The sequence below is a fragment of the Ziziphus jujuba genome, chromosome 9 (assembly GCF_031755915.1).
Source record: "Ziziphus jujuba cultivar Dongzao chromosome 9, ASM3175591v1".
NCBI lineage: Eukaryota > Viridiplantae > Streptophyta > Magnoliopsida > Rosales > Rhamnaceae > Ziziphus > Ziziphus jujuba.
In genome coordinates this window covers 18,371,582-18,384,081 of record NC_083387.1, presented here as the reverse complement: position 1 = coordinate 18,384,081, position 12,500 = coordinate 18,371,582, and positions in this window count along the sequence as shown.

Genomic DNA, 12,500 nt, shown 5'->3' with positions numbered 1-12,500 from the left:
TTAATAGTTCACAAAACAATGTGACAAGCATTTTTATTTTTTTATTCTGGAAACATTGTGGCAAGTTTGTAGTGTTTAGATAAAGTATAAGAAATAATATAATCGACTGGGGTAGGATATAGATTTTTCTGTATTTATTAATTTATCGTACTTGAATAAATTAGAATAAGTTAGTAATATAATAATATATTAAAAAATAAAAAATAATTTAAAAAAAGCATTAACGGAACTTTTTTATTTTGTGGCAAAGCATTATTTACCTTTTGACAGTTAATATGGTTGTTCTTACTCTATGTGAGAATTAGGCACAATTAACAGATTAAATTACTTTGTATCTATATATATATATATATATATATAGATATATTTATGAATTACATTATATATATATATACATGGTTTTATTATAGAGATAATCGAGTTTACTTTATAAAATAAAAATTTAATATCAAACATTATTTTTGAAAAATCAAAATTCTATAATAGACATTTTTTCAAGTAATATTCTATCACGTAATATGTCTCTAGAGTGAATTTTTCTATTTTAGAGTAAAATAAAAAGCTATTTTATAAAGTCTAACTTTATATAATAAATTTGTTATTCTCTATAGGAAAACTATTAAATACATATAGTAATAATTTAGTGGGACCTAGTTCATTTTTATCATTGGCTATTTTGAGAAAGGTTGATAAATTATATATAGCAATATTAGTTTAAAATAATTTTTTTTTTTGTTTTTCATACTAAAAATCCAATAAAATAAATAAACCTACTAATAAAAGCCAATTAAATTAGTATATAAATAAGATTAATTTTTTTATAACAAATATAGAAAATTTTGTACATTTTCTTCTTCATCACCATTTAATTTTAGCCACATTAATATGTGATACCATAATATCACTAGATTAAAACTATATATATATATATATATATATCAAAAGACAAAAAGCATTTTTGTATTCTTTTTCTTTCTTTTTTTTTTTTTTTGGTAAACCATTATTGTATTTATTAATTTAATCTATTTTCATATATAATACGGATGTACGTATCATAAAAAAATCCATATGTATCCCTATTTATATACGTGTCATAAGAAAATTCATATTTGTTATTCAATCAAAATAAGAAAAGCCCAAAAGTAAAGGTTTGGATACACTTTGCGTACCATATGCACGTATCATCGAACAAAAGGAGTAAGATACCACGAAGGTGATATCACCAAAAAAACAAAAAGAACGGACCATGAAGATAAATGTATACCGCAAAAAGGGTAAAGCCTGTTTTGCTTCCAATCAGATTCAATCATGGTTCTTTCTTTTGCCATCCTTTTAACGGGAAATATTTCATACGGTAGTTGTGAGTTGGGACATGTTAACTGTATGACTTTTAATAATTTATTAATCTCATAAAACATCAAATCAAAATGTACAACATGCAAAAACAAAAAAAATTGAACATCTTCTGTTTTTTTAAAATAATTGAATATCTTATTATAAAAGATCTGCTACAGCACATTTACTGTGAAACGATTGTGTATGAAAATTTTTCATTAATTGCATTTTAGTGCTTTTAATTTCAAAATGTACAATTTTAAGTTATTTTATTTTTAATTTGGTGCATATTTATCCAATCATTATTAATTTCTTTAATATCAAGTAGTAAAGAATTATTTCTAAAATATTTCACATAACTTAGTAAAATTTTAAATATCCAATATAATTTATGAAGATATATAAAGATCGTAATTCATACCTTTTAATTATATTCAAAGTTAAAAAACCATAATTATTAAATTTATGGAATGCTCAATATATTAGCAAATCAAAAATAAAAACCCAATATGATGAGTTTTAAATGTGATGTCATAAAATTAAAGTAACCAAATAAATTTTTATGCCTTTTTTTAATTTTTTTATTTTGAAAGATTAAATTTTCAATGTTCAGTGTGACAACAAAAGCAAAAAGTTCTTTGCAAAGGTATTTCCAAGCAGTAAACGTCTTGCACGGGGTAAGAACAAACACGTGGCGGTATTTGCAGCCGCAAGAGTATCCAAAGAATCACGTGGACACGAGTGTATCTGTCGGTCTCACCAGGGAGGCTACCAAGATTTATGTGGTGCCCGTGATTAGTCTCATCCACCACACGATAACCAGCAAAAAAATCTCTATCATGAGCACCTTTCCTCTGTATTTCACTATTACCTATGTACGGTATGGTAATGATATCAATATTTTATATGTCCTTTTATGCTATGTTTTTACATGAAATTTGTTTTAGTATGAAATACATTTTGTTGCGTGCAATGATGCATTTTCAGTTGTCAACAATATATTGGTGGTTTTTTTTTTTTTTTTTTATAATGAATAGTAATTACTAGTTATGTGTATAATCTTTGTTATGATGTAGAGAACACGGTATAGCAAATAATTTCTCATATAAATAGTTTTTTTTTTCTTTTTTTGGTTAGATACACATGAGTATTCAAAATTATTATATGTTTTGAATTTTATCCCCAAATTATAGAGAGTCTAAAATTATTCTCAAACTATTGTTTTTTTGCCACACAACTAATTAGATTTTATTGAAAATTTATTTATTTATTTATTTATTTAAGGTAAATTGCATTTTGATATTTATTTATTACTCTTAAACTTTTGATTCGCAGGAACTAAATTCTAAATTTTTAAAACTTTGACAAATTGATCCAACTTCTAATGATGTTAAAATTAACCCTACTAACATTAGTATGACATTATACTTTTATTATGATTATTTTTCAAAAATAAAAAATATATTTGTTATTTTTTAGTTCTATATTTTTGATTTTTTTATTTGAAAAATTATATCTATTCCTTTTTATTTAAACTAAAATGCTCACAATCATAATTAAATATTTGTGGATCTAAAATTAGATCAAAAATAAAAATTAAAATAAAATTGGAATTTCTCTCTAATCAAAATAATTTCATTTGACTAAAAATTAAAAATAATTTTTTATACCCAAACCCAAAAAAAAAAAAATACCAACATAAAAATTAGACCAAAATTAAAAAAAAAAATAATTTTTTTGTCTAATTTTTACCATAATTTTTTTCAAAAATAAAAAATAATTTTTATTATTTTTCATTTCATAAAACCTAAAAAAAATTAAACCAAAGGACCTAATTTTTCCATTTTTGAGAAACATTTTCATTTGACCTTAAGAATTATAGACCAACATACGAATATGGAAATAAAAATATAGTCTATTGTTCAATTTTTTCAAAAATTTTTAACAATTTGATCAAAAAATAAACCATTAAAAATGAAAAAAAATAAAAACTAGACCAAAATTTAAAGTTACAAAAATAAATGGAGGTCGTTTTTCCATTTTTGATTTTTTTTTTCATTTTTCCATTTTGTATATTAATTAATCCTTCCATTTTTGGCCTCCATTTTTGTTTATAAAATCATCTATTTTTTTTAAAAAAAAAATTTGTAACTTTTTTAATTTTCTTAATTTTTTTTAATTTTTGGTCTTATTTTTGTTTGGGTATTTTGGTATAATTATTTTTAATTTTTGGTCTAACAATATTATTTTTAGAACAAAATTCCAATTTTATTTTAATTTTTATTTTCTTATCTAATTTTAGATCCAAAAATATTTTATTATGATTATTGATATTTTAATTTAAATAAAAAAATGAATATAATTTTCCAAATAACAAACTATAAATATAAAATGAAAAAATAACCAACATATTTTTTTTTCGCCAAAAAAAACTTTATTTTTTAAAAAATTATATTCATTTTTTAAGTTTTGGTCTAATTTTTTTTGTATTTTGGTAATTTTTTTTTTGTTTGGGTGTAAAAAATATTTTTAATTTTTGGCCAAATAAAATTATTTTTATTAGACCAAAAATTCTAATTTTATTTTTTATGTAATTTTAGGTCCAAAATTATTTGATTATGATTGTGAGTATTTTAATTTAAATAAAAAAGAAATGTATACAATATTTTAAATGAAAAACCATAAATACAAAAGAGGAAAAATAATAAATATACTTTTTCAAAATTTTTTAAAAAGATGTCATCTTGACTCAACACCGTAGCTTTTAATATCATCATTTGAAATTGGATAATTTCGCAATGATTTTGAACTTTATAATTTAATTCACAGAAATTAAAAATTCAAGGTTGAAATTGTACAATTTTAAAATTTCAAAGTATCAAAATGCAATTTATCTATACATGAATAATTTCATCGAAATTATTGAACTATTTTTACATAAAAATAAATTTAGTTCAAAAGCAACCTTTTTTTTTTATTAAAAAGGCAAGGCAAAGTACAAAAAATATAATAGTTTAAAATGGTAAAATGTAATTAACTTTTGTTTTTTTTTTTTAAAGTCATGTAATTAGAATTATATGCATGCAATTTTATAGACAGGTTAATTATGCTTAATCATTCATTTATATATATATATATATTTATATATATATATAAGGTTAAAAACGCCATACTTTGGTATTCCAAATGAGATTTTCTAAGCCTAACATTAGGAATATATCTTTAATGGTCTTTAACTTTGATTTTTCATTAACAATCTTTCATCTACAGTCTTCATTGAAGCTCAGCTTCACTGTCATGTTGTAAAGCAAATATATGGAGATAGTTTAAGAGGAGGGCTAAAAAGAATGTCATGCCTCTCTTTTCTATCTTAATTTTGTTTTGGTATTGTTTTAGTTTTTAGAAAGAATTAATTTTAATTGTACTAAACTGTAAAAATCATTTGTTTTTTCAAAATTGTTCTATGTTTTAAAATCATCAATAATCAAGCATTTGACAAATAATAATATTTAATTGTTGGGATCGTATATAAAAATAAAAAAGAACGTTGATTATTATGATTTGCTTAACAATATTCCTACTAATAATATTTAGGAATGACAATTAGGTTAGGTTATCCAAGTTCATGGAAATTCATGGAAACTCGATTGACCCGATTATAAATCCGCCTTGATAAAAACTTGACCCGGTTTCTTAATCACTAGATTTTATCTAACTTGACCAACTAGGTTATTTGGACTGACCTAGTCTGTTATATGTTTAAAAATCTTTCAAAAATTTTTTATTATATTTTTCCCAATACATTTGACTTATAAGATAATAAACTCGAATCCAACTCGAATACCATTTAAAGTTACCCATTCTTGACTTGGTCAAGTTAGGTTTTCTAGGCCCCAACTCTTCCGTAACTCAACTGCCATGTCTAATAGTATTGTAAAATATATTTATTCTAATTTTTAATAACATATGTAATATTATTAAATATTTTATTATCTAACACATTTTCTTATGCACCATAACAATTTTAAAAGGAGAAAATATTTAATATATGAAAACTCAATAATTATAAACTAAAAATTAAATAAAATTATATTAGCTTCATTAATAAAGGCTAAAATTGGTGTGTTCATAATAAACAATTCAATAAGCCAAAATCAAAAGCCAAAAATTTAAAATTAGAATTAAAAAGCTACATTTTTTTCTGCTTTTCAAAATCAACCATCAAGGATATATGTAGATTATTGAAGAATCAAATTGTTTAAACTTTAGTAAACATCTAAATAGTTTTTTATTACTTAGTTGTTGTTTAATAATATGGTTAATTTTTAGTTTCATATATATATATATATAATATTTTTAATTTTTTCTATTTAATTGCGTGTAATTTACCTATATCAATGCTAACTAATAACAATTATAGTTTGCTAGATATCTTAAACAACTATAGATAAACAAAAGCTAACTATCAATATAATTTGAAGTCGTGTTCAATTTAGTATTTATGTATTTTTTTTTTTTTTAGTTAACTTGGATGTCTAACAAATTTTAAAAACTACTAACTAACATTGCATATAAACAAATTGCATACAACTAGACAGAAAGAAAATAAAAATCAGCTATGTTACCAAAGGACACTTTAATAATCGATTGTGCAAGTCCAAAAGTAATCCAAACTAGACATTTGCATTACCAAAGGACACCTTGATAAGAGAATGCTATGATATTTATGGACAACTTCATTTGGATATGGGCTGGTTAATAGATGGATGGGTTTTGGTTCTTTTTTTTTTGTTTTTTTTTTTTTTTTCTGGGACAGAGTGTAAATTTAGGCTGTTCAATCAGGCCCAACATTAAAATTTGAACTTGAGCAAATTTGGGTTGGGCTTTTTTAGGTTTGAGAGAAATTGGGAGTTGAGCCAATGTTCCAAATCTAAAACCTAGTATCTAGCCCTTTGGGTATTAAGCTAGCCTCAAGCTCAAACTTTGGGTTCAAGTTCTAAGTTTAAATCTTAAAGCCTAAATTTGGAGCCCACAAAATTTAATTTTTATTTTTTAGTTAGTCCTAAAATTTGATTCAAAAATATTTTTTTTATTATTCTTTTTTGGGTCAGGACCAAACCTTTCCAAACTATTCTAATGCCATTAAATGGCCAAACTTTATCCAAGTACCAATCTTATTTAGCACTATTCATCAAATTATTATTATTAAATTCCTCCACCTAGAAGAAAACTTAGTCAAACTAATAGAAATTGAATACTACAACAACTTCAAAATCATGTAAATTTACAATACAAGTCATCAAATCCCTCATTACAGCATGCCTTAAACTTAACACAACACATCATAATATTTCCAATCAAACTTCTAGTAAAACTTATAAATAACCTCATTGGTACTTAAAATAGAACACCCAATCAAATACAAAAAGAATATCCCCACAAAATATAACAAAAATACAAACGAGACTAAAATTCAAAAATAAACCAACAAGCTTTCACTATTCCACTCCAAGGCTTGTCCACTCTTCTACTAGAGCCAACCCCCACTAAAACTTACTAAAAATTTGTGAAGGTAAGAAATAAAGGAGCAAATACAAGTAATCAATGAGTAGGTTTCAATCACTTACACCAAAATAGTTGTAATCCCAATATATCAAAATAGTATAAGAATATATATATATACACAATAGGGCTATGGTGTAGACATCCTAAAGAAAACTATGCAGATAAAAAATGTGGAAAATTTAAAAGCTTTATTTTGGTCATTGGTCTAGATTTTATTTCTTCATTTTTAGTATCGATCACCTAAGGTTCTCATCTCCATTGTTCTCATCCCTCACTCCCATCACTACCTATTGCAAGTCACCAGATTGAAAGCCATCGATCCCTATCGCACTAGATCCCCAAAAGTTCCACGGTGTTGTCATCCACTTCCGTATTGCCCACATTGATAACCATCCTACCCATTGGTTCCAGGGCCTCGGCATCCACCTCCCCATCACTTCCCATGAAAACTAGAGTAGAGCTTCCCACAAAGATGAGAATAGCAATGCCCATCAAGCGAGGCTCCCCACCAACGACATTTTGTTTATCAACAATAGATAGATTGAGACTCCACTTATGTCTATCAGATATTTTGGGGTGGGATTTTATTATTTTCTGATTCATAAATATGATTTTTCTTACCATTTTGAGATTCCGTCATTTCCTTAACTTTTTCTTACTTATATATATAATTCCTTAGGTTTATGATTGATTCAACTTCTGTGCAATGCTAGTAATGCTTTTTTAAAATTGAATTTTCACATTGTCATGGTTTTGATTTTTTTTGTTTTGTATTTAATTTTTTAAAATATCTTTCTAGTGGTTTACAAGAACGTAATAATAGGTTGTTAGAATTTTTTCTTTTTTCATTGTAGGAAATTTATTTTGAAAAAACAAAATTTGATTTGATTGTTTCTTCTATTAACATGTTTCCAACTTTTTTTTTCTTCTTCAAGCTCTATATTTAATAACCTTTAGTTCTTAAAATTTTTTAAACATTTGAAAATAGACATTTCTCTTAAATTCGCTTATATTTTGAATTGATTACTATGTTTTAGGAGACTTTCTATGTATTGATTGTTTTTGGCTTCTAGAATTGTGAATTATATTTTTGTAATGTGTATGATTTTGTGGCAAATGGGTGCATTAATCGGTTGAGATGACTTTGCAATGAAAATGGACACTAAATAACATGAATCTTTTTAGTTTATGTACGTAGTTGTAGCTTAAATTAATATATATATATATATATATATATATATATATATATATATATATATATATATATATATATATATTGAGTTAAAAACAAATTATAGGGTTGCTATCACAATTTGATTCCTATATTAATTTGTTGCAGGGTAATAAAACCTAAGAAAGCTTTCAATGTAACTTTTCTTCAATAGACTTTTATGACATAAAAACAAATTCCACCAAACTTTTTCAATTTTCTTTTACTTCACAGATTCCTCCTAGTTGAGTCAATACCATTCATTACACCAAAAAAAAAAAAAAAAAAAAAAAAACAATTTCCATTCATGAACCTTTTATTTAGTGGAGTTTGCACCAATAGTTGCATGATACATATTCTGCCCTGATAAATATTTGGGCATCATTTTAATATTATGAGCTATTTTCATGTTTTGAATCTTTCTATATGAGAGTCCACAATATTGTAATTGGTTAATTGTAAATACTATAGTTTGAGAACATATGAAACCTTTAACATATTATTACTCTTTTGGCTCTTAACCCAATTGGGTGTTTAAATTGTCCTTTGTGCTGTAAATTTCCTTTTACCACTTTTCTTTTCAATGTTTATGTCAAATGGGATGGAATTGTAATCTATAGAAGGCAAAATTATTAGCATGTTGTATAACTTCAGGATTTTGCATTTCAATTGTCTAGTAAAATGGTAAATCTTGCGATTTCATTATTTTATCACATGGCCAATGGTAGAATTTTAATTATGTAAGAATGTCAACAAGCATTGGTGAAGTTTAATTGATGTAGATATGTTCTAGTGGGCAATATACGAAATCAAAAATGTCAAAGATAGATAAGAACCAAAATTGTCAATTTTGAAAATACTTAGATGGAGAACAAATCATACATTATTGTCAATTACTTTAATTATATATGTTTAATTGTCATAGGAAAAAGGATGTAGTAAATTCATTAGGGTCATAGAAAAAAGGATGTAGTAAATTCATTAGGGCAAAAGAAGAAGAATTTAAACTTGAAAAATTGGGTATATTGATAATAGAAATTCATCATTTAACTTGGCAAGTTGAAAGATCAAATCATACTCTTTACGCAATTTAGAAGAACAATAAAAAGGATCAACAATATGAATTTAATATTATTATTTTGTTGTAATTTTGTTATTTATTTTGTTTAAACTTGTTGGCTAATGACCATACATATAGTTTTGTTAGGTTGTAAAAACCAAATCCATGTGATTATGGGTGAAAACTGTAACAAAGTACTTTGCATTATAACAAGAACTTTTCTTCTGTTATTGTGTACTGTTGACAAGAAACTATATTTTTTAGAGACAAAACTAAAAAGAAAAATTGTTATTATTATTATTATTATTATTTTTTTTTTTTGTGTGTGTAAGGAAAAAAAAAAGAATATATATATATATATATACTGAATTACTTCTCCAATTATCAAACGAATTGAGAATTATATTGATATGCAGCAAAATTATGCATTACTTAAAGTTATAAGGCTTATATGTTCCAAATAGAATCAAACTATAGGGTTTGAAAAACATAAATGGTTTTACCAATTAGCAGCATATAATTTAGAGGAGTTCTGAATCTCTTTGAGGGGGGAAATCCACAGGTTTGAAATGGAGGTGTTGAAGTAACAAATTCAACTTGCCAAGGGAGCTCATTCTCATAGCATTTTGCATAGCTTCAAGCTCATCCTACATAACTTATATTGTAGAGATTAAGTGTAACACCCCGTCCCGAACCATGTCGGAATTTTTGCACGTTGACCGAGGTTGACCGTTGATCGTTGACCGAAGGGGTTAAAAGTTGACTTTTTGATCTGGTTGTAATTCTAGGTTGACTGAGGTACCGTTACGGAGTACACATTGGCACGAGTTCGTAGACTGGTAGCACGTTGAAAACGGAGCTACGGTTTGAAAGTTATGAGCAAAACAAGTTAAGGTCCAAACTGTCCAAGGGGTGCCGGAGTTGACTTTTTATTCATGCAAGGTTGAGCTTTGACTCATGCATGGTTGTAAAGTGCTCGTCAATACGAGTCCGTAGACTAGCGGCACGTCCGATTTGGACATGTGGTTTGAAAGTTATGAACCTGTAAAGTTTTTCAAATACTGTATTATTTTAATATTATTTTTACACGCATAACGATGTGCCACGTGTGACTTAATGAAGGTGACCATGTGTCACCATGGTGAAATGCCACATGTCAACCATGTGTAAAATCAAATTATTTTTATTATTATTTTAAATAATAATATTATTATTAATATTGTTTAATTATTTTTAATTTTATTTATTTTTCTTTTTCTTTTTCTTTTTCTTTTTCTTTTCTTTTCCCCACGTGGGAAAAAAGGCCACAAGGCCTGATCCTGTTCCTCTCCTTCTTCTTCTTCTTCTTCCTTCTTTCTTTCTTTCTTTCTCTCCCGTCCATCTCTCTCTCTCTCCCATGTTTTTAAATTCTGGCCACCCATACAGTACACGGGCCGGCCAGTGACGAGCAGAGGGAGGAGGCGAGCTCAGCCGCCAATTTTCACGGTGACCGGCCGCCGGACGCGCGCCGATCGGGCTGGAGAAGTCGCCCGCCGGTAAAATTTCTCTCTCCTCTTTTCTTGTGTTTTTCGGCCAGCCCAGTCCCAATTAAGCCTCCTCTCCCCCTATTTTGGGTCCCTTGAGTTCAAAAATGGCCTTCAATCTCAAAAATTCGAAGCGGTGTGCGAGATACGAGGGATTGAAAACCGGCTGAAACTTTCTGGCCAAATTCTGACCACCTCCGGCAGAATTGGGGTCGATGGAGACCTAATTTGTGATCCTCGTCCCACGAGCTTCGATTCGGTATATTATTCAACCATTTTGGTTATCGTTTGTGTTTTGACCCCCTGGGTACCGGGTATTATTTACCCGATTAAAATATTAATTTATTTGACTGTCTGTGAATTTTGTTCTAGGAGCACCGGTGAGTCGTGGAATTGATCCCATGGTGGATCATGGTTTAATTGCGTGCTCCAGGTGAGTGACCCACCTTTAAAAATATTTTTGGGGTAATTAATTGTATTTATGTGGTATTAATTTGGTATCTGTAAAATTGTGCTCATATGGCGTATTTTAAATATAATCGGGAAAAATATTATTTTATATATATATTTATCCATTGGTGCTAAATGAAATTTTGGGGTCAGTAAGAAATTCCCGATTATTATTTTACTGTGGTTTAATTTATTTATTATGCATGAGCAAAGTATGTTTCGGTATTAATTGTACATGGTTTTAAGTAATATTTTTTGGGCATAATTGGGTTAAATATTTTACGAAAATATTAGTTTAAATTTTATAAATTATGCCCACGGTATTTTTATGGTTGCATCTCGTACTTCTAGAAAATTATGGTTTGTTGGTTATCAATGTTTCGTACCGGGTTATTGAATAAAAATATGTGGGATGGTAAGTGTGAGAATTTAATGTATTTCCCACGGTGGTTTTTGGAAAAACGGTACGGTTGGTTATTATTGTTTATTTTTAGACGCACTCATACAGTATTGGTGTTCTGGTGTATGGTGTATGGACACGTGGTAGCATGCGGTTATTATGTGGTTTAGCGTGCGGTTATTACTTCACCCGTGAGTTGCCATTGGACCGTGGGCAGGCAAGGTTATTGTTGCGCACAGCCGCCCCCCTTCTTGGCCGGGTTGATGGTTTTAGCAGCGGTACTGTCGGGACGCCGAAGTGACCGTTGTAGGTTTCTCTCTTTAACCCCCCGCCAGTCGGTGCTCAGGACACTGGGTATCGGAGGGCATCACCGGTATATGGTGTGGTGCGTCGGTGTAAACTGTTTTAAACCCCAAAGGTGTTCAAAAAATTATTTACTATAATTTATTATATTCTAATTATATATTTGGGGTATTTATTTATTTATTTATTTATTTATTTGTTGTTTATTAAATTATTTGGTCCCTTGGTTTTCGGGAAGTACGAATATCGGGTTTTGTGAAAATGTTTTAAAAGGGGAACATTTCCAACGGAGTGAATAGTGAGGGTTTTGAGAGAAAATATTACTTCAATTGCTTATTTATTTATTTATTTAATTGTTCGGTACTGGTTAATTAAATTCCTTTATTTTTATATTATTAATATTAAAGGTGTACAGTAGATAGGGTCACTCACTGAGATGATTAGCATCTCACACTCTTAAATTCCGTTCCCCTAGGTCCAGGTTGGAGACGTTGATTGTCCGGGGCGAGCCCAACGTCTCAGTTCGTTGCCGAATGTTCAAAAAGTTTTTCTTCCCTTTTTTCCTCTCTGTCTTGTATTGTTTCTTTATCCGTCATTTTATAAATTCCACATTTGTTGTATAATGCTCTGTATACTGTATTGGACATGTAGTTG